Here is a 24,694-nt window from a genome sequence, read left to right on the forward strand (position 1 = left end):
GTTTCTCCCGCCTCCAGAGCTGTGACCTCCTCGGTGGGCGGAGCCAACCGCCTGGCCCACCCCCTGGTGTGAATCATCAGCCTCTGGAGGAAGGCAACAAGGATTTTCGGTTAGCTGTGGTGTTCCTAGCTGGGATTTAGGGTGTGGTGGTGTGTGACCTGTGTCCCCTGGCTTGCCCAGGGCGACACATTCCCCCTTAGCAAAATGCAGACCGTCCGCGGGCTGCCGTCCAACACCGGTTTTATTTTTCTGAAAAAGATAACATAATGATATAACATATTTACATTTTTAATAATAACTCTTCCCAAGACGGGAGGCACATTTCTTTAACGTTGCATAACGGTTTACGGTTACGGTTTCCGCTCTCTCCCACCCAAGCAACCTGGCCCTGATGCTGCCCCTAAAGCCCAGGCAGCACCCCTTGACCCACAGTCCAGCACACGGTACCCGAGCAGGATCTTTCCTTGCCCTCCAGAGGGTAGCCACCGGTTCCTTTGGTGGCTGGGCCCTAGCCTGCTCTGCTCAGGGCCCTCCTTCCAACCTGCCTCTCCGGAGGCGGCATTGCGGAAAACGGTAACGGTAAACAACATATTTACAAGCCACTAACGTTTGTGGTTGCCCTGCAAGTTCACGGGCTTGTCCATGGATAGTCCTCCATGCAAAACAACTTTTAAACGGTCCCCACGGGGACAACGGTGCCGGCTCCAGCCGGTTGCAAATCACGGTAAATCAGGTGAAACTTCGGTAATCATTTTCTTATCATTTTTGAAAACTTTCCAAACTTTTCAACAAACAAAGTGGTGGTCCCAACGGGGACTGTGTAGCGGCACTCCGCTGCCTTTTGCGGCTCAACAGTCCATTCTCACTCGTGGGGCTCTAGTGCCACCTTCACATGGTGCACCGCTCTGGACCCCAATGGTAGCTCGCTGCAGGCGATCTTCTTCCATATTCATGCGGGCATGCACATCCGCTCTACACCCCTCTCGGGCATCGATCTCCCTGCGCAGCTGCTGTTGCCGCCGCTCCCAGCCGGGAGTACTTTCTGTTTGCTCTGGTTCAGCGTGTGCGGGGGACGGACCCAGCCAGAGTCCCTCCGTGTCGGCTACGACCGGCACCTTCAGTAATGAGGGACCCCGCTGTGACATGGCCTCCTCTGCCTCCTGGCAGCTGCATCCCCGCCGTGCCTCCGGTGCATCTTTGCTGACGGGCTCAGCCTTTGGCTTCTTCCATAGAAGCGGTTCAGGGTGGTCATGAGCTTCTGCTGCAGGTCAGTCCGTCGGGGCGGATTGGCAGGGTACCGCTACCGGTGGTGGTGGTAGCGGGCCTAGTGGCGGGGCAACAGCAGCTAACGCGGGTAGCGGGAGAGGCAGCAGGGTGAACGGGTGTAGGCCGGGCCCCTCAGCCGCAGCGGCCGATCCCTCGGGAATACAGGGACGTGGGTCTCTTACCCGTTCCTCCAAATCTTCCTCCACCTCACATCTCCGTGTAGCAGCCACCACTTCCACCATGTCGGCCTCCCACTCCTCCAGGAGGAGCTGCATGCGGACCTGCAGACGGCTGCTTAGCTGGGCGGTCCGGACTTCCACCCACGCCGCCATGCCGGGCGCGGGGACCACGGTGTTGTTGGTCGGACTCAGCATCTTTAGCAGCGGCCTCTTCCAGGAAACAATAAATGGCCGCAGGGTCCTGGCGTCCCCGCTTCCACAGCCGCGCTCACATGCGGCCAGCCGCCATTTCGTCCCCCTTAGCTCTTTCCGGCCCCTCCTCTCTCGGGGCGGGGTTTTGGCCTTCGCGCCTCTACTACTCGAGAAGACGCTCGAGCGGGAACTTTTCGCGCCAAAGATGGCGGCTTCTGAAATTTTTCTGCCGGATACCTCCGGCGGTAACAAGGCGCACCTCTACCAGACGGCAGAGCGGTAAGATCCTGTTCGTGACGCCAAGTTGTCGCGGGCGGGGAGGAGGGTGTCAGCACACTACGCTCACCCCCTTCTGCTCGGGTCCGGCGGCTGCTGCTCAGTGGTGGCTCGAGCGGTGGGCCGGATCCCGGGGGTTTCTCGAGCGGCACTCCTCGCCCGTGAGTGAAAGGGGATTGTTGGGTGTGGGGATGATTATTGTCCGTGACGCCACCCACGGTTGTGGTGATTTCACCACCGCTGCTCTATACGGGGATCCCGGGGATGGTGATGTGGAGCAGCCAGGTATTGTGTTAACCCTCCGTGGGTAGGGGTTGGTGATCCCGGGGCCCGGTGATGGCTTGGGAGGTGCAGGGCCTGGTGGGCGCAGGGACGCGGGGGCAGCGCTGTGCCTTGCGGCACTGTGGTACTCACTCAGCCTGAGACGTGACACAGTTTTTACGGTAAACCAAACGGCTGGATAGACGGTCCCACGGACGGCTGCACTTGCTCTCCCAGTAGGTGACGGTGATGTCCCTCTTCCTTGCACCTTGGTGTACTTGTTGGTTGCGATGGGTCCCCACCGGTAACCCGCTCCCCGGCTTCAAGCTGGACCGGGGGAGCTCTACTCTTTGCCCGCAGGCGCTGGCCCTAAGAAACTGGTGCCTTGGCGGTGGCGGTGTCTCTTCTCTACTGGCTGGGCGGTTGCCTTCAATCGGGACTTGGTTGTTGGGGGATCTGCGTCCCCTCCACTGACGGATTCGGCAAATTATGGCGACTCCAAGCCTTGCCGGGGTCCGAGAGGCCCCTGCCCTGGTGCTGACTGTCCTTCGGAACACTGCTCCAGACCGCCGGGCACACAGCCAACGGGGTCCTTCCAGGAACTTCCAAACGGTCCCCCTCCAGACAGTCACCGCCGTTGCTGACCTTGCTGACCTGGTCCTACACAAAGCTGGACCCTTCAGGCTTTCCTTCCTTCTTGTCACCTCACTTGCTTTCCTCCTTTACCACTTTTCTACTTTCACTACTTTCACTTCGCTGTTTACTCAAGCTCGTCCCTGAGCTGACTGCCTGGTTTCTCCCGCCTCCAGAGCTGTGACCTCTTCGGTGGGCGGAGCCAACCGCCTGGCCCACCCCCTGGTGTGAATCATCAGCCTCTGGAGGAAGGCAACAAGGATTTTCGGTTAGCTGTGGTGTTCCTAGCTGGGATGTAGGGTGTGGTGGTGTGTGACCTGTGTCCCCTGGCTTGCCCAGGGCGACACAGTATCGTTAGACTTGGGGGGGCAACGGTATAACACAGCCATAATTTGAGCTGTATGGGACAGGGTGACCCCCTGAACACGCTCCACAGACGCAGGACGCACCCTGTTCAACCCCTGAACACGCTCCACAAACGCAGGACGCACCCTGTTCACCCCCTTAACACGCTCCACAGACGCAGGACGCAACCTGTTCACCCCCTGAACACGCTCCACAAACGCAGGACGCACCCTGTTCACCCCCTGAACACGCTCCACATGCGCAGGACGCACACTGTTCACCCCCTGAACACGCTCCACATGCGCAGGACGCACCCTGTTCACCCCCTGAACACGCTCCACATGCGCAGGACGCACACTGTTCACCCCCTGAACACGCTCCACATGCGCAGGACGCACCCTGTTCACCCCCTGAACACGCTCCACATGCGCAGGACGCACACTGTTCACCCCCTGAACACGCTCCACATGCGCAGGACGCACCCTGTTCACCCCCTGAACACGCTCCACATGCGCAGGACGCACCCTGTTCACCCCCTGAACACGCTCCACATGCGCAGGACGCACACTGTTCACCCCCTGAACACGCTCCACATGCGCAGGACGCACACTGTTCACCCCCCTGAACACGCTCCACATGCGCAGGACGCACCCTGTTCACCCCCTGAACACGCTCCACATGCGCAGGACGCACACTGTTCACCCCCCTGAACACGCTCCACATGCGCAGGACGCACACTGTTCACCCCCTGAACACGCTCCACATGCGCAGGACGCACACTGTTCACCCCCTGAACACGCTCCACATGCGCAGGACGCACCCTGTTCACCCCCTGAACACGCTCCACATGCGCAGGACGCACCCTGTTCACCCCCTGAACACGCTCCACATGCGCAGGACGCACACTGTTCACCCCCTGAACACGCTCCACATGCGCAGGACGCACACTGTTCACCCCCTGAACACACTCCACAGATGCTGGACGCACCTATGCATCGTACATGCACAGTAGATGAAGGTCTAGTCCGAGTGGCGGGCACAATAGGCCCTGGCACTTGCCCAGGTTTGTTAATTGTTGCCTCTAGTCCTCATTGTGTCCCCTATTGCCCTCAATGTGCTACTTTAGTGCCAACCTAAACGATATTTACCAAAGCTCCCAAAATGTCCTGTAGACTCGTGAAAAAAAGGTAGACCTGCCAGACTCCTGGAGACCACTGATACTGAAATCTTCGGACAGCAGCGTTTTGGAAAGGTTTCTTGAGCAAGACTCTGGAATGCGCCATCATTATTCTGTAGCACCCAGGGATATGGGGTACTCGGTTCAGGGTAGTGTACGTCCTGGGGATGTCACGATGGTGGACGTTACCCGGTACCGTGCCCTGGGCCCTTTTTGTAATGGGGATATTTACAGGGGATTGGAGAATAAAATTATTCTGAACGCCACTTACTCTTCCGGCAACCACCTCTCCTGGGTACCAGCTCACCGTCAACTGTCCCAGCACAACAGATGCCTGCTGCTTACCGGTCATTGCATACATGTCCAACACGGTACAGATTTTCTTTTTAAACCCAGGTAAGGCGTCCGGTTTACTATCATATTGGGGCAGCCACGCCGCTCCGGGGACTTACCGCAGGGTAATCGACATGATCTGTACCACCGCTCCAGCTCCGGGTGCTGCCGCTTGATCTACCGGAGCAGGCGCTGCTGTGTTCCCGCTATCAGGCGCCTGCATTTTCCGTTACACCTTGGTGTTTCTCACCACTCTCTCGCGGGACTCGAGCACCTCTGGGAACTTCCGGGTCAGCTTACTGCCTGCTTCCGCCCGCGCTTACAGGCATCGTGGGCGGGGTTTCTTTTGACGCCTTTTGGTCTGCTGTGGCGCAGTTATTTTTCACAGCAAAATGGCGGCTGTTTTTCAAAGAATAAAGTTCAGTCCATATAATACAGTTTTTAAGGCACACGTCATCCGGTTTGACCGTGTCCAGTTCAATCCAGTTTGTGGCGCCAGAAAAAAGGGTTGTAGCACCCAGGGATATGGGGTACTCGGTTCCGGGCAGTGTCTCTATTGGGGATGTCACGGTGGTGGTCGTTACCCGGTTCCGTGCCCTGGGCCCTTTTTGTTATGGGGATATTTACAGGGGATTGGTGAATAAAGTTATTCGTGATGCCACTTGCGGTGTTGCGGCTATATGTAGGGAGCCGCCGGTGCAGAATGTCTCTACTGAGAGTGATGGTAGGAGCAGCTAGAATGGAAGTCCCTCCGCAAGTAGGATGTTGCCCTAGCAGGTCTATGGTGCAGTGGACGTCGGAAGAAGGAGTCCAGACAGGTATTCAGTGCAATTGGTTTACTCACTTTTCGGGTGTTAACTGGCTGCTCGAGGCATGCTGGTTTCGCCTCCAGGTCCCCGTCGTCCTAGTGCCAGTCTGGTTCGCTGGTACCTTCTTCCTGTGTCCCAACTACTCTTCACAGTCTGCCCGTCCCACCTGGTCAACTAGTGGACTGGTCTGGCTCCACCTCTAGGCGGTCATCCATTGGTCCCACCCTAGCTAAGGACCATTATATGGGGGATTGTTGGGGAAACCTGGGATTACCTGGGTTTTTGATGTTACCAGCACTGTGGTTCTGGGTCCCTAAGGGAGTGGGCCCTGCATCCTGGTGGGGACGCAGAACCTTGTAGCACCCTGATGGCTTCAGGGGCGCTACACACACGTGTGCCAAAATCATGGCACACGGAGGGTCATATGCACCTTCAACACGGTCCGTGCAAAATGTGCGTGTTTTTAGCATGGACATGTGAAATAGGCCTTAGATAAAGATCGGTTTGGGACCTGGACCTGGACTGGAACCCCAATGGAAGTCACTAACTGGGTAGTTCAGGTCTCCGACCATATGGAGCCAGCCATAAACAGATCACGTCTGGGGGGGTGTGGCCGGGGTTTTTCCATTTTTCTTTGGGTGCACACTATCACGATCACGCTGTTGTTACCCCCCCAGTGTGAGCCGATCAAACATTGTAAACTCGGGCTGAGGACGAAGCGTACCAGAGCACAGCGATGCTCGCGCGAGTGGCTTGTATATGTAAAACACCCGAACTCTGTTTTTTTTCTAAATTCTGTGTTTGGCACGAAAACCAAACACTGAAACTCGGGTTCGCTCAACTCTAATGGTGAATAAACCTTTAGGGTATGTGCACACAACTTCTTTATTCAGGCAGGTATGCTCCGTAACCCGATGCTCTGCAAAACTGGCTGTCAATCAAACTGCTGGAGCGAGCGTGCATGCACATTCAGTCCATAAGCAAAACAGACTTTTTTAGATTTGTATTGTATCTTTATAATGCAATTACCGTATTTTTAATTTTATAAGATGCACCTGATTACAAGACACACCCCAAATTTAGAGATAGAAAAGGTTAAAATAAAAAAGGGGGGGGCTCCGTGATGTCTTACTGGAGGGAGGGGGTGGCAGCAGTGGTGTAGCAGGGTCACAGGAGGTAGGAGCGGTGGTGGAGTAGGGCGATGCTGCGGACGGTGCGATGGGGACTGTGCTGGCAGCGGTGGGGTCTGTGCTGGCAGCGGTGGGAGCTGTGATGGCAGTGGTGGGGTCTGTGCTGGCAGCAATGGGGTCTGTGCTGGCAGCGGTGGGGGCTGTGATGGCAGCGGTGGAGGCTGTGCTGGCAGCAGTGGGGTCTGTATTGGCATCGGTGGGGGCTATGAGGGCAGTGGTGGGGGCTGTGATGGCTGTGTGGAGCATGGGGTGCGGCGAGTGTCACAGATGCTCTGTTCGCAGTGCTTGCTTCAAAGAAATGGTGCCTGGAGTCAGCGCGTGCGCAAATGGAGCTCTTGGCTCAATGACAAACCAAAAGCTCCATCTGCGCACGCGCCACTCTGAGCGCCATTAATTGAAGCCAGAGCATCTGGGACACCTACCGCACCACCCTGCACCATACAGCCGCCCGCACAGGCAGGCAGCCAGCCACCAGCACAGACAGCCACTCACAGACAAACAGCCAGCCACCGGCACAGACAGCCGCCCACACAGACAAACAGCCAGCCGCTGGCACAGACAGCCACCCGCACAGACAGCTGTTCATACAGACAGACAGACAGCCACCCGCACAGACAGACAGCCACCCGCACAGACAGACAGCCTCACAGACAGACAGACAGACACCCGCACAGACAGACAGCCAACTGCCGGCACAGACAGCCACCCGCACAGACAGACAGCCACCTGCACAGACAGACAGACAGCCACCTGCACAGACAGACAGACAGACACCCGCACAGACAGACAGCCACCCGCACAGACAGACAGCCGCCTGCACAGACAGACAGCCGCACAGACAGCCCCCACCACCGCTCTCACGGCAGCCAGCACAGCATCCATTCTCCACCTCCCAGTAAGCTACATTCGGATTTTAAGATGTAACCTTAATTTTCCTCCCAAATTTTTGGTAGGGAAAGTGCATCTTATAATCAAAAAATATGGTAATCCAATTTCACAATGATGCACATAGCACGTCGCACAGTGCAGGACTGTTCAGCGCTGGATAATTCCGATTTTGTTCTTATTTTGCCATTTGCGAGCTGCTATGTAAGAATCCGACTAACGGAATTTAGGTTTTCTTTTCCACGTAATTCTTATCTAGCCTTATACGAAAAGTGACAAAAAAGTGTTTGAGAAGAATAGGTTTAGTCTATAAAATTAAACAACAGCGAGAACAATCCGGATGGCTCAGGTGACGAGAACATGGCTTTGTTTTCAGTAAATAGCCCATGTAGCTGTTACCACCGAACCAGGCCTGTTCATTCCACAATATGTCAGAAGATCCAGAAATTCTGTCCGAGCCTCATAAGACTTGTATAAGATTCAGAAAATGTGACTTAAAGGACATTTCCTCCATCTAATCCCCCTGGATCTTCCTCTCGGAGGTCTTTAAAAATTAAGGGTGTGAATCAATATTTAGTTTTTTATTGTTTACTTTTTTTTAAGTTACTTTTTTTTTATTTTGGTTAGTTTTGACATTTCCGCACCAAATTCTTCAAAGTGGTGTTCGTAGATCATGAATTTTACGCAAAATCACAAATAATCTTTGGTGGGTTTTTTTATCCTTTTTGTGACTTTTTAGCTGAAAAAAAAAGTTACTGTATTTTCCGGTTTGTAAGACACACTTTTTTCCTCCCAAAACTGGTGTTGCGCACCATTAATCTGCCAGCGGACTGCGGGCTTCTTTGAATCTCCCGCAGATGACGAGATCAACTTCAAGAAAATAGCGATGGAGGCGACGCATGCGCAGATAGGATTCCGTGGCCACTTTCTTGAAGTCGATTTCATCAACTGCGGGACATTCCATCAACTGCTGCGACACCCCACGAGCCCGCAACAGTATTGCCAATCCTCCGCTGCCGCACACTGAGCCACGACACCCCTTCTTCCAAGCCGGACAGCCGTCATGACACCCACAGTATCGCCGACCTTCCATACACTGACCTTCTTGAGCCGTGACATCCCCTCCTCCATGCCCACAGCATCGCCAACCCTCCTGAGCGGCAACACCCCCTCCTCCGACACCACAGCATCGCCAACCCTCCTGAGCTGCAACACCCCCTCCTCCGACCCCACAGCATCGCCGACCCTCCTGAGCTGCAACACCCCCTCCTCCGACCCCACAGCATCGCTAACCCTCCTGAGCTGCAACACCCCCTCCTCCGAGCCCGCAGCATTGCTTACCTTCCTGAGCCGCGACACCACCTCCTCCGAGCCTGCAGCATCGCCGACCCTCCTGAGCCACAACACCCCCTCCTCCGAGCCCGCAGCTTCACTGACCCTCCTTAGATTCAGGGAGCAGACAGAGACGTTGTCAGGTAATGGTCTGAGGTCAGAAGCCAGGAGGTAACAACAAGAACAGGGAGCAGACAGAGACGTGGTCAGGAAACAGGAGGACATGACAGGACACAGGGAGTAAGCAAAACTGCAGTCAAGTCACAGGCCGAGGGTCAGAATTCTAGGAGAGTATGTATTAGATTCAGGGAGCAGACAGAGACGTAGTCAGGTAACGGTCTGAGGTCAGAAGCCAGGAGGTAACAACAAGAACAGGGACCAGACAGAGACGTGGTCAGAAAACAGTAGGACATGACAGGACACAGGGAGTAAGCAAAACTGCAGTCAAGTCACAGGCCGAGGGTCAGAATTCTAGGAGAGTATGTATTAGATTCAGGGAGCAGACAGAGACGTAGTCAGGTAACGGTCTGAGGTCAGAAGCCAGGAGGGAACAACAAGAACAGGGAGCAGACAGAGACGTGGTCAGGAAACAGGAGGACATGACAGGACACAGGGAGTAAGCAAAACTGCAGTCAAGTCACAGGCCAAGGGTCAGAATTCTAGGAGAGTATGTATTAGATTCAGGGAGCAGACAGAGCGTCTCTTCGCTCTATTGTATTGTTAACAATGAGAAAGCTGGGTACTCTTCCAATAGAAGATGTAGTTGTGGCTATGTGCACTGTGACACATGAAATCATAAATTAGCACGGTGCTTTTCTTTATGCTTCTTCATCCGGACAGATAAAGTGGAATTTATCCATCATTGGGACCCAATGAAAAAAAATGATTGCTGCAAGGTATACACAGGGGACTGTAAAGGAAAACACAACCGATCAATGGCTACATAAAGGCCAAAAGGACATTAATCTGACTTCCATAAGGGCCTATCGGTGCGATAAATTAGCTTTACAACTAGGTGCATGAATGCAGATTGATAAATCCCCTTTCTAGGTGACGTATCGTCATAGAGCGTCATTCTGCTTCACCTCTCAGAGGTTAAACAGGGAGCGGCTCTCACAGGCGGAGGTTACATAACAGCGCAGGGCTTCAGTGTTGCGGAAGGAGAACACCTACATTATTTAAAGGGCAACTCCAGCCAAAAATAAAGTCCTTGACTGGTCCTCGTTCAGCCCCGTCAACCCCGTATATGTCCTGCACTGTGTTATATGATGTTTATTATGCGCTCCAGACGTAGTGGCCTAATATATCATTACATGGCAATGGAAACACGATGACCCGGAGAAGCAAAAATATTGAAGCCACAAAACAATCTTTTCTAGCTGTCAGTCAAAAATTTGGTGTCTGCTATTCCCCGACTTCTCCATCTTTTCAATGTGGAAGGGGGAATATTTGGCTCCTAGACACCTCTAATCCTTTATATTTCTCATAGTGACCCCCAAACCCAATCCTAACCATAATCCTAACCGTTGCCCCAATCATAACACAATCCTAACCCTAAACCCAACCATAAACCAGCACTAACCGAAACCATGACCAAATCTTAAACACAACCCTAATCCAAATTATAACCCAATCCTAATCCCAACCACAATCCAATCCTAAACATAATCCTCATCCAAACTATATCCCAATCCTAATCCCAGTAATAACCCAGCGCTAACCATAATCCAATCCTAAACACAATTCTAATCCAAACCATAACCCAGCACTAACCCAAACCATAATCCAATCCTAAACACAATTCTAATCCAAACCATAACCCAGCACTAACCCAAACCATAATCCAATCCTAAACACAATTCTAATCCAAACCATAACCCAGCACTAACCCAAACCATAATCCAATCCTATTCCTAACGATAACCCAGCGCTAACCCTAACTATAACCCAATCCTAATCCAAACTATAACCCAATCCTAATCCAAACCATAACCCAGCACTAACCCAAACCATAATCCTATCCTAATCCTAACCATAACCCAGCGCTAACCCAAAATATAACCCAATCCTAATCCAAACTATAACCCAATCCTAATCCAAACCATAACCAACTCTAATCCAAACCATAGCCCAGCGCTAACCCAAACCCTAACCCAACCCTAATCCTAACCATATCCCAGCGCTAATCCAAACCATAACCCAACCCTAATCCTAACCATAACCCCAGCTAATCCAAACCATAACCCAATACTAATCCTAACTATAACCCAGCACTAACCCAAACCATAACCCAATCCTAATCCCAACCATAACCCAACGCTAACTTAAACCATAACCCAATCCTAATCGAAATTTATAACCCAACGATAAACCCTAACCCAATCCTAATCCAACCATAATCCAGCGGTAACCAAATCTTAAACCTAACTATAACCCAACGGTAACCCAAACCATAACCCAATCCTAATCCCAACTATAACCCAACGTTAACTCAAACCATAACCCAATCCTAATCCCAACCATAACCGAGCATTAACCCAATCTTAAACCCAACTATAACCCAGCGCTAACCCAGACCATAACGCAAAGTACAGAATATCTGACAAAAATTCAATTTTTCACTAGGAAACTCTTGCAGTTGAATCTTCAAAAATATCTGATTTATACTAACGATGCACAAAATTGGCTATTTTTACGTATTTCTGTCCATTAGCTGTATTGATTTTGGATATGTGGTAACTGCTGTATGTCATAGGTGTGTTAATTCATTGGGGGTCTGCTAAGACCTGCACCTCTCTCTAGCACAAAGGACCACAAAGGGGGCTTTTATTGACAGATAAGAAATGAAATTCATGCGAAAACCTTTTTAGATTCACGCATAGCAGATAAGCTGTGAGTATTCCTGTCACGGATGTGTCACAGGTGACAGACAGTCCTGTGGTCTCCGGCTATAGAAGTCACAGCGTTTGGCGGCGCTAATTCTTCCCTGACCTTCTATTATTCTTTCTTGGTGTATTTGGTATCCTATGTATCTTCTCTCCCTTTAGGACCCTGCAGAGTTCCTCAAACATTCAGCTGTTTTTCATCAGCATTTTTCTTGGTGTCTTTATATACCCTCATTTCCCCTTACTCTGTGCTGGTTATAGCTCTAATACCCTTCACAAGTCTTCAGTGCAAGCAGTCGGCTTGAATCCTTCTTGAGAAACCTTGTTGTTTGCAGTTCCTCTCCCTGAGTCTTCTTGGAGATAAGTTGTTTACTTCCACCTGTTTGTTATCCCGGTGTCTTTTTTAGAGGTTAGTGGGGTTGACTAAGCTCTCATCCCATCTGCTCCCTACTTAGGACCTATTTCAAGGTTAGCCAGGGTCAGGCATCCAGCTCGGCGCATAGATGCGGAACCTATCTAGGGTAGTGAGGGAAGCCAGGGCCCAGCGGTAGGCTTAGTCAGGGGTCACCATCTCCCCCTTCCCTAGACACAGGGTTTCCCTTACTTTCTTGGTACTTCCTCGTACCTAGTATGACAACTCCCCGCAGATTTATAAGCAGAAGATTTTACCTAATTTGAGCCCCTCTATAGAAAAAATAGTAACACCCCCAAAAGTTTACAAAAAATAAAAATTACTGTCACGGTCCCGCTGTGCGGAGCATTTTGCATTTGGTAATGCTCTGTTATGTGTCTTGTGCACTTGCTTACAGGTTTTCTTTCACCACTAGGGTCCACGCTGGATTTGGGAGGTGCCTTCACAGATACGCCTTGTTCCTGGTGATTGCTCTGTTTCTTTACTGGGCTTGCTCTGTTTGAACTTCACCAGTTGGACTTCCTTTTTCCTCAGTGTGCTCTTGGCTCCCTACTGGTGTAAGTGTTCAGATCTTGGCTTCTGACCTCGGACCTCTTCCTGACCAAATCTCTGTCTGCTCCTTGAACCTTACATGTTACCTCCCGGCTTCTGACCACGCACCTTTTCCTCACCACCACTCTGTCTGCACCCTTAACCTTATATGTTACCTTCCGTCTTCTGACCTCGGATCTTTTCCTGAACATATCTCTGTCTGCTCCCTGAATCTTATACGTTCCCTCCCGGCTTCTGACCTCAGACCTCTTCCTCACCACGTCTCTGTCTGCTCCCTGAACTTTATATGTTACCTCCCGGCTCCTGATCTCGGACCTCTTCCTGACCACGTCTCTGTCTTCTCCCTGAACTTTATATGTTACCTCTCGGCTTCTGATTCCGGACCTCTTCCTGACAATGTCTCTGTCTGCCGCCTGAACCTTATACGTTACCTCCCGGCTTCTGACTTCGGACCTTTTCCTGACCACATCTCTGTCTGCTCCCTGAACCTTATATGTTACCTCCGAGCTTCTGACCTCGGTCCTCTTCCTGACCACGTCGCTTTCTGCTCCCTGAATCTTATACGTTACCTCCTGGCTTGTGACCTCGGATCTCTTCCTGACCACGTCTTTGTCTGCTCCCTGAACCTTATATTTTACCTCCCGACCTCTGACCTCAGATCTCTTCCTGACCACGTCGCTTTCTGCTCCCTGAATCTTATACGTTACCTCCTGGCTTGTGACCTCAGACCTCTTCCTGACCACGTCTCTGTCTGCTCCCTGAACCTTATACGTTACCTTCTGGCTTCTGACCTCGGACCTTTTCCTGACCACATTTCTGTCTGCTCCCTGAACCTTATACATTACCTCCTGGCTTCTGACCTCGGACCTTATCCTGACCACGTCTCTGTCTGCTCCCTGAATCTTATATGTTACCTCCTGGCTTATGATCCCGGCTTGTCTGGTTACCTTTCTATTCATACTGCTCATAGTGTCTAGCAGCACAATCACTATACGCATCATCTTTGCTTCCTTATAGAATCATTCACTTGACTGGTACCATGCCAATCCCTCCTGCAAAGACACAATGGTTTGTTTTTATTACTTTGTATGTTGCCGCTTTAACAAAAATTACCCAAAACGCGTAAAAGCAGCCATGCCTACCCGGTTCTGTTTGGATCCGTTCCAGACCTCTGTATATTTCCTTAATAAATATATGTGTATATGTTTTTCTGCCTCAGCCTCCAGGGAAAACTCACTCTTGTTTAACTCTCTGTGTAATAGATTCACTTGTAGCAGACAAAGAGACAATCGAGCCTCATGCATATTTAATACCGACGGCCTAGTAAATAAAGACGAAATCTTTGTACTGGAACATCTGGTAGGAGAGAGGCGACTTTGTGTATCGTATGTAAATGAATCACATCTGCTTCGCTGCCGGCGGCAAACGAGCCGAGATCAATACGGAAAATCAATTTAAAGAGGATTTTGCTATATTGTTACCTGTTGGGTTTACATATGTTATAATATTACTTATGGATGCATGTTTGGGGTGGGGGGGAGGCCATATGTTCAGGAAAAGATCTGAGGTCAGAAGCCGGGAGATAATGTATAAAGTTAAGGGTGCAGACAGACTGGTGGTCAGGATAAGGTCCGAGGTCAGAAGCCGGGAGGTAACGTGTATGGTTGAAGGAGCAGACAGAGATGTGGTCAGGAAGAGGTCCGAGGTCAGAAGCCTGGTTGTCCTGCTCTTTCTAATATCCAGAGAGCAGTGCCAAAAATAGTTAGTGCAAACAGTATGGCTAGGCTCTCCTCTGCACCAATGATTTACAATGGTTACGTTTTTTTAGTTATTTCCGGTAGATAGGGTAGTGGATGACCCTTTAAAGGGTTTTTAGTAAATTTGTAACTTATCCAATATAGATGGAATAGGGGATAATTTACTGATCACATGTTGTGGTGAGGCCTATCACATCTGCTCCCCTCCTATTTATGCTGGTTGAATGCGTCTACCCATGCCTGCTATGGTTTATTCTATGTTGGTCTGTGTGGTGAAACTTGTGCTTATTGCTTTTTACGGTTATGGAGTTTACCCCTGTTATTTGGAGCTTCCTTCCTGCTCTTGTTTTCCTCCTGAATCTCTTTGTCATGATGCAGGACCGGTATTTCCCGCTCCAGAGTTTCCCAGACCCGGCCTGGTCATGTCAGGTTCTGGTTTCAGGAGACACTATATCTGGTCGCTGCACCTGCATTCCTGTGCTGGTTATAGTTTTGCTCTGCAGCATGTGACTGGCTCTGGTGAGATTTCCTGTTTGATCTCACTCCTAGTTACCATGCCCTGACCTGTACCCTCCCCCGTTCGTCTGTCTGTCCCAGTCTCTGACTTCCCGCTCCTGTCAGTTGTTTACCTATTCTGGTTCATCCTCCTTCCTATATTTGTGTCTCCTCCCCCTCCGGTCTTGTCTTCTGTTCCCTGTGCCCTTTGTGTTTCCATCTGCTTACCTGATCTCCCGGCATCCGACCTCGGTTCTGTTTTCTGACCTGATTTTGATCCTCCCCTTGCAGTGACATGACGTTTCTCGCTAGACCCTTACTGCTTGACTACTCTATTGCCCCCTGGTGGTTCATCTGTAAACTGCCTGCTGAAGTTACTCTGCTGTACTTCAACCATCTTTCTGTTACAGTGTTACTTTGAATCTCCTTCACTACTCTACTGCCACCTAGTGGGGAATACGCTGTACTACATCTTACCAGCCCTTTGCACACCGTAACACTCTTATTGTCTTTACCTTTGTTTCAATATAGTTTTTATTGAAACTTTTTTTTTCAAAAGAATAACATCTCTCTTTATCAGCTTTTACAATTGGACATAGTAAAAGTATAAACCATATTGTAAGTATATACACATATTAATGTTTGCCATTTCTTCCCCTTTTTAAGGGGCCCTTTCTTTCCTACCTGTCTCCCCTCACCCTTTTCCAACTTTTTACTATTAAAATTGTTTTTTCCTTCCCTACCCACCATTCCCTTTTTTTCCTTATCCTTCCTCCCTAGAGTAGGTAAGTATAAAATGTAGTCTGGTTTTTTTTTTATACCTTTGTGTGTGCTGTGTGCCACAGTTTTGGTTTTCCCTTGTCTGTCTTTATCTGTGGTTTTCAACACACTCCTGTCACATCCTTCCCTGGGGGGAGGAGAATCAGATCAGGACTGGTCAGGATTAGGGCCAGGAAGGAGACTCAGGCCTCTCCACCACCAGGAGTATCCCTGAGGTTAGGGATAGCATAGGGCCCTCTAGCTTGAGAGACAGCTTAGGAACCACAAAAAAAGCAATTTCTACATTTATTTTACATTTACACTCCTGTCCCGTCCTTCCCTGGGGGGAGGGAGAATCAGATTAGGACTGGTCAGGAACAGGGCCAGGAAGGACACTAAAATGCCATCAGTGTATAAGGGAACTCTGGTACTGCATTACTGCTATATGAAAAAATGAGATTTTTAGTTTATGAATTGGCCAATTCATAAACTAAAAATCTCATTTTTTCATATAGCAGTAATGCAGTACCAGAGTTCCCTTATACACTGATGGCATTTTAGTGTGCAGCTGTATGCATTTTGTATTTGCTATGTTTTTCAGCTAGCACCTATACACACTTGTAGGATGTGCGGGTCAGTTTTTTTTTAAATATTTATACAGGGCCAGGAAGGAGACTCAGGCCTCTCCACCATCAGGAGTATCCCTGAGGTTAGGGATAGCTAGCATAGGGCCTCCTATCTTGTGGGACAGCTTAGGAACCACACAAAAGCAAATTCTACATTTATTTTACATTTACACTCCTGTCCCGTCCTTCCCTGGGGGGAGGGGAAATCAGATCAGGGCTGGTCAGGAGCAGGGACAGGAAAGAGACCCAGGCCTCTCCACCATCAGGAGTATCCTTGAGTTTACGGATAGCATAGGGCCCCCTAGCTTGAGAGACAGCTTAGGAACAAAAAAAAAAGCAATTTCTACATTTATTTTACATGTACACACGTGTCCCGTCCTTCCCTGGGGGGAGGGGGAATCAGATTAGGACTGGTCAGGAGCAGGGCCAGGAAGGAGACCCAGGCCTCTCTACCATCAAGAGTATCCCTGAGGTTAGGGATAGCATAGGGCCCCAAGCTTGAGGGACAGCTTAGGAACCACAAAAAAAGCAATTTCTACATTTATTTTACATTTACACTCCTGTCCCGTCTTTCCCTGGGGGGAGGGGGAATCAGATTAGGACTGGTCAGGAACAGGGCCAGGAAGGAGACTCAGGCCTCTCCACCATCAAGAGTATCCCTGAGGTTAGGGATAGCATAGGACCCCCTAGCTTGAGGGACAGCTTAGGAACCACAAAAAAAGCAATATCTACATTTATTTTACATTTACACTCCTGTCTCGTCTTTCCCTGGGGGGAGGGAGAATCAGATTAGGACTGGTTAGGAGCAGGGCCAGGAAGGAGACCCAGGCCTCTCCACCATCAGGAGTATCCTTGAGGTTATGGATAACATAGGGCCCCCTAGCTTGAGGGACAGCTTAGGAACCACAATAAAAGCAATATCTACAGTTATTTTACATTTACACTCCTGTCTCGTCTTTCCCTGGGGGGAGGTAGAATCAGATTAGGACTGGTCAGGAACAGGGCCAGGAAGGAGACTCAGGCCTCTCCACCATCAGGAGTATCCTTGAGGTTATGGATAGCATAGGGCCCCCAAGCTTGAGGATCTGCTTAGGAGCCCCGAGTTCCCGCTATTCCATAGTCATTGTGACAATGTCCCTGTATAGTCAGACACAGCCATTACACAGTACACAGCAGGGACACATATATAAGATTATCTCAGCACAGGAACATTTTTTTTAAACACATCCAATTATGGAAATTATTATTATTCCAAGATCTATTGATTACAATCAACTTTGTTCATGGGACAACCCCGATCCTGTACAATAAGCAATATTGTTATTAATGCGATCCTAGCCCAAGTTATGCAGTAACCGCAAACAGTCTGCCGGTTGCAGCCTTATCACATACCTAAGATAAAGCCCTGCAAGGAAACGCCCTGAAATCTCGCAAGGCAATAGGGATTTCATGACAAAGAGAAAAAGACGTCAGCAGAGGGTAATGAAAGCTCAGCTTTTCCAGTGAGAATTTTAAAGGCCTATTACCGCGAAACGGGTATTTATAGCCGGAACACGGCACAGGCAACCAGTCATCTTGACCCGCCGTCCCTGAGAGATGCTGCATCTCCTTACATTATCCTTGTGTCGCTATGGGGGTGGGTTCCTGCAAGGTGTAGTTTTCTGTACACTGCCTTCTGAATAGAGGACTGGCAATTATCAGGGAACACAAGAGCCTTACACTAATTTCATGGCAGACAAGCCTGGCAACATCTGCATCCATGGTCATAATGTTCAGTGTATTCTGGGACACGCAGCTGTCAATCACCCAGGCGTTTGATCCAGACTCAATGTATACGCCAAAGTGTATATTTCCCCTACTTTAATTCAATATCTGTCAAAGGTTTAACTTGAGGCTCCTGACCCCCAATGTAATATAATAGGGCCCCCAATTACCATGTGCCATATATACTACTGCTGACCTCCATTGGGCCCCCCCCTCAGGTGTCGGAACCCATTTCTCCTTCTTAGCTAAACACTATGGAAAAGAAAGTGTTAAAACAATATACTAATGAGGTCAACAGGGCGAAGTGGAGATATACCTGTCTGTAGAGATTGGTCTTCTATATTGAGTAATCACCAGTGAGCGAGGACCATGACGTCACATCTACAGATATTTTCCGGCCCGCGTGTGCAAGTGGCAGGTATTGTGCACCTGTTCACACCTGTCTCATTCTTGGAGATGCTGGTCAGTATTTTTCTATTTGAGGTATTGTTCACCTGTTCACACTTTCTCATTCCTGGAGATGATGATCAGTTTTTTTATATTTGAGGTATTGCGCACCTGTTCACACTTGTCTCATTCCTGGAGATGATGATTAGTTTTTTGTATATTTGAAGTATTGTGCACCTGTTCACACTTGTCTCATTCTTGGAGGTGCTGGTCAGTTTTTTTTATATTTGAGGTATTATGCACCTGTTCACACTTGTCTCATTCTTGGAGGTGCTGGTCAGTTTTTGTATATTTGAGGTATTATGCACCTGTTCACACTTGTCTCATTCTTGGAGGTGCTGGTCAGGTTTTTTATATTTGATGTATTATGCACCTGTTCACACTTGTCTCATTCTTGGAGGTGCTGGTCAGGTTTTTTATATTTGAGGTATTATGCACCTGTTCACACTTGTCTCTGTCTTGGAGGTGCTGGTCAGTTTTCTGATATTTGAAGTATTGTGCACCTGTTCACACTTGTCTCAGTCTTGGAGGTGCTGGTCAGGATTTTTATATTTGAGGTATTATGCACCTGTTCACACTTGTCTCAGTCTTGGAGGTGCTGGTCAGTTTTTTTTGATAGTTGAGGTATTGTGCACTTTTTCTTATTCTAATAAATAGGACATTGGTCCCAGTCACCTTCTGATACAATGGAGTGGAGCCAGATCCCCTTTATCATTTCCAGAATTAACAGTTTGTTGCCAATTTGCAGATGCAACTGTTACCTTTGCACCCCTTACAGGCAGGCACGGGCTGGCCCTGGGGGCAGGGAGGCAGATGCCCCCCGGGCCGGTCCCCGTTACAGCTCAGGAGGTAATTCAGCTATGCCAGTGTGAAATATATTTTGTGTCGCCTACATATAGTACCATTTTGCCAGTTAGGGTTCTGAGTCCATCCTCTAATGTTTTAGGCAGAGAATTGGGGCAGACGCTTGACATCTCAGACTCTCTGGACAATTTTTGTGCTATATTTGTCATTCTTGCCATCTGTCACGTGGAAGATTTATACTATAGACTGAAGTCGGATGACGTTGACACTATCGAAAAGTTAAAAATAGTAACAAAACAATAAAGTAAAATCCAACTCGGAAATAGTTATTTATTAGTCATTTTATGATGTTTCCTTCTATCAATTGAATGACGCTGTGAAAAAATAAAAGAAGACACAAATGTGTTACATTGTGTTCATTCCTGGTGAACTTTCATCTATTGCTCGGTGCATGATGTCACACGTCGTGAATTTACTCATTTATTGCTTCTGGGAGTAATATGGCTGTATCATAGCGCATGCATTTCCTCTATTGCTTCTAATGGCCTTGAACATCGCATTAAAGGATGCCAGGCGTGACCGTATGAACTGAACCTAAACGTTATTGCTCAATTGCAAAGGTATTAGAAGGCTGAAAGTGGCCGTACACATTAGACCTAACATACAAATATCATTGGTACTGTGTAAGGCTAGGTTCACACTTCCGTTAAATTGTATCAGTCACAATCCGCTGCTCTGGTAAACGACGGAATCCGTTTAGCGGATTCTGTTGTTCCCATAGACTTGTATGAGCGGCGGATTGTGACTGATGATGCTGCGTTGCATCCTCCGCCCGACTGATCAGTCGTGGAAAGACTGACCGCCGGGCGGAAGGAAGCAGCCTGTAATGTTTTTTGAGCAGCGCAATCCGTAGGATTTCGCTGCGCATGCTCACTCTGGCTCCCTGCACACGTAACCAGGATACACATCGGGTTACTAAGCAATGCGCTCTGGTTAGTTACCCGATATTTACCCTGGTTACGTGTGCGGGGAGCCAGCGCTAAGCGGTGTAAGCTGGTAACCAAGGTAAATATTGGGTAACCAAGGAAAGTGCTCGACTTACCCGATATTTAGCCTGGCTACGTGTGCAGGGAGGCCGACACTTCCCCGCTCGGCTCCGCCTCCTCCCGCACTCCGCATGTACACACACACCTACCTGTCCCCAGCCATGCAGACCACGGCACTGACGTCCTCAGCTCCACGGCCCCGCTCAGCTCCACCCCCCTCGCGCTCCGCCCCCCCCTCGTGTTCCGCCCCCGCACACAACGGAGTCCGACAATAAATTCTCTTCTTTGTCATCCGTTGTACAACGCATCAGTCACATGCGTCAAGCAACGCATGTGACTGATGCAAAACAACGGAAATGTGAACCTAACCTAATGTGTCGGACTCTCTGGCTCTTTGCAGGTGGCAGATTTTGGAAAAAAAAAAAGGATTAGGCATGTTGGATTTCAGCATGCCTGATCTTTTTTTAAAGGGGTTGTCCTCTACTTTTAGATTGATGGCCGATCCTTAGGGGCACTTTGCCCACTACGACATCGCAGCTGCGATGTCGGTGGGGGTCAAATCGAAAGTGACGCACATCCGGCGTCGCAGTAGATATCGTAGTGTGTAAATCCTTTTTGATACGATTAACGAGCGCAAAAGCGTCCAAATCGTATCATCGGTGCAGCGTCGGTCATTTCCATAATTTCGGAAGGACCGATGTTACGATGTTGTTCCTCGTTCCTGCGGCAGCACACATCGCTGTGTATGAAGCCGCAGGAGCGAGGAACATCAACTTAGCTGCGTACTGCGGCTCACGCCGGCTATGCGGAAGGACGGAGATGGGCGGGATGTTTATGTCCCGCTCATCTCCGCCCCTCCGCTTCTATTGGCCGCCTTCCGTGTGACGTCGCTATGACGCCCCACGACCTGCCCCCTTAATAAGGAGGTGGTGCGAACCAGAGCGACGTCGCAGAGCAGGTGAGTGCATGCGAAGCTGCCGTAGCGATAATGTTCGCTACGCCAGCTATCACCATGATATCGCAGCTGCGACTGGGGCGTGGACTTTCGTGCTCGGCATCGCAAGCATCGGCTTGCGATGTCATAGTGTGCAAAGTGCCCCTTAGGGTAGGTCATCAATGTCTGATCGGACACCCCGCACCCCCACCGATCAGCTGTTCTCGGTCCCGGCGGTGGCAGCCGGAAATGCTCAGTTACGGAGCTGCTCCGTCTTCTGATAGTGGCCGCGGCCAGGTATTGCACATCCTCCACCTAATGAGTAGAAAGGGAGGCGGATGTGCAGTACCCGGCCACGGCCGCTATCGGAACCATCTGGATCACACCGAGAAAAACTTTTGACATGTCTTCATTCTATGAAAAAAAGTTTTTCAAAAATTCAGTAAAAGTTTAAGGCCACGTGGGTAAAAATGCACCTGTTCCTAGAAAACTTTTCGTCTGACTGTTCCACTCCTGATTTTGCAAAAAATATGTATCGCTCAATAGGGTCTTATGGGGGTAAATCAGTGGAGTGGGATAAGAGATCTGCTCACCTGGATGGGGGGGGAGTTCGTGTAGGACACAGCCACTAGTGAGTATAAATTCAAGCCACCATTGGAATGGATATAATCTGCACTGCCGAATAGGCACATGTGGTTGTCCTGTGGAACGTACGACCCCAACTGGTATCTCAAAGGGGGCTGAAAGGGAGGACCTCATGACTAGGAAGCCTGCTAGGCCCTAGTCTTGGTTAGGTGGGCTTGTAAAATGGGTGTTTAGCTGAGCAAAATGGCGTTCTGCAGGCTTAGGGGTTTGGGGTTTGTTCAAATCTAAGGGAGGGATCATAGGGGTCTTACTTAATTGGTAGGGGGGCCAGGGTACATAGGGTATGGAGCAGTCTGTTGATGGATCAGTGGATCCCACCCTCCCCTCTGGTGTTTTTAATTTGGTTTACGTAAATGTATTTATGGTTTTTTTCTGCATTGCAGTTTGCTTGGTTAACCTTTATGTCATGGCATTTGGCGGCAATAGTTGTTTAGAAAGCCAATTGGTGGTGTGGAGGAAGGGGAATGAGGGACTCTTTGGGGTTTATTCCCTACTTCCCTTCCCCTTTTCTAGTTAAAATGGTTTGAAATACTTAGGGGGTCCTTACTGAGCTGAGGTCTCAGACGGACAATCTTATGTGGGGTGCCTGTCACGATTCCACTGTGCAGAGCATCTTGCAGACTTGAAGATGCTCTGCTGCGTTTTTCTAGATTACAGACCTGGTAGTGATACGATTCAAGGACATTGACAGTTGTATTCTCTGGTTTTGCAGTTGTGCTGTTGGCTTGTGCCTTTGCTAGCAGTTTGATTGACAGCGCAGGATTCCATGTTGGTGCTGATCACTCAGGTGTTCCACCTTCATGGTAATTGCTCACGCTTCTTTACTGAGCATAGTCGCCCAGGACATTGCCAGTTGTATTCTCTGGTTCTGCAGTTGTGCTGTTGGCTTGTGTCTCTGCTAGCAGTTTGATTGACAGCGCAGGATTCCATGTTGGTGTTGATTACTCAGATGTCCCACCTTACTGGTAATTGCTTAGGCTTCTTTACTGAGCATGCTCGCCCAAGACATTGCCAGTTGTATTCTCTGGTTCTGCAGTTGTGCTGTTGGCTTGTGTCTCTGCTAGCAGTTTGATTGACAGCGCAGGATTCCATGTTGGTGTTGATTACTCAGATGTCCCACCTTACTGGTAATTGCTCAGGCTTCTTTACTGAGCATGCTCGCCCAAGACATTGCCAGTTGTATTCTCTGGTTCTGCAGTTGCGCTGTTGGCTTGTGTCTCTGCTAGCAGTTTGATTGACAGCGCAGTATTCCATGTTGGTGCTGATTACTCAGATGTCCCACCTTACTGGTAATTGCTCAGGCTTCTTTACTGAGCATGTTCGCCCAAGACATTGCCAGTTGTATTCTCTGGTTCTGCAGTTGCGCTGTTGGCTTGTGTCTCTGCTAGCAGTTTGATTGACAGCACAGTATTCCATGTTGGTGCTGATTACTCAGGTGTTCCACCTTCATGGTAATTGCTCACGCTTCTTTACTGAGCGTAGTCGCCCAGGACATTGCCAGTTGTATTCTCTGGTTCTGCAGTTGTGCTGTTGGCTTGTGTATGTGCTAGTGTTCTGATTTTCGTTTTCTGACCCCAAACTGTTATGTGACTCCTCTCTGCCCGCTCCCTGTTCCTGTTGTGACCTCCTGCCTTGTGACCTCGGACCGTTACTTGACCACGTCTCGGCTTGCTCCCTGAACTTATTACGTACCCGCTTGGATTTCTAACCCGCGGATATTGACCTGGCTATGCCCCTGTTTACTCCTTGTGCTCATACGTGTCCTCCCGTTACCAGATCCTGGCTTTCCTGACTACTCTTCCGTCCATCTTCCCATAAGTAGCAGCTAGCTCACAGTGCCATTCAGCAGGAGGGTCTCTGAATTGGTGTGATGCGGTTGGGGGCAAAGAGGAGCAGCTGATGGCTTCCGGTCTCTATTGGTAAGGTTATCCGCAGACCCGTTCCTTCTGGATGTTTTTTGATTAATAATTAATAAAGGCTTCTGTGGCCAAAATTTTCCAATGAAACCTTTGTAGTTTGTCATTGTTGCAGAAGGGGAAGAACCGAGAGGTAGCGATGGTTTAGGTACGAGTAGTTCGGGTTTGGAGCTAAGGTCAACCATTTCTTAGTCAAGGGTCTGGTTGACTCAGAAACGCGTCGACAAGAAACTACTTTTCAATCATCATCTTCTGCAGATTATATCCACTCCTGATTTTTGGTTACAAATACTGATACAAAATACTTACCGAATACGCAAATCAATCACTTTTTAATAGTCAAGTCCACTAACTACACGGCAGCCATTGATTTCAATGAACAACTACATACATCTGCAGTGAAAGCTGCTTTGCTCTTGTTTGGAAGGGACACTACGAAAAAACTATTTAAATATGGAGGGAAATTATATCATTAATGATCTCACATCTGTTTTGAGCTCTGTTTGGGTCGTTACTCAGACCTGATGATGCCGTTCACATTACGTATGATTGCCTGGAAACACCCTATACCAGCAATGATCACCACACCCCCTGGACAATCAAACCTGGCAGTGAGAAGTGCAATGAAACCTGATAAACTATGGAACTGATTTGGATGCTCCTAAATCACATCATGGCTGTAAACCGTGAAATAGTGCACAATACACAATAGACATGTAATGCAAGTCACTACTTATGGGTAGTGCAGACGAAAGAGTAGTCAGGAAAGCCGGG

The sequence above is a fragment of the Anomaloglossus baeobatrachus genome, chromosome 10, assembly GCF_048569485.1.
Source record: "Anomaloglossus baeobatrachus isolate aAnoBae1 chromosome 10, aAnoBae1.hap1, whole genome shotgun sequence".
In the NCBI taxonomy this organism is placed as follows: Eukaryota; Metazoa; Chordata; class Amphibia; order Anura; family Aromobatidae; genus Anomaloglossus; species Anomaloglossus baeobatrachus.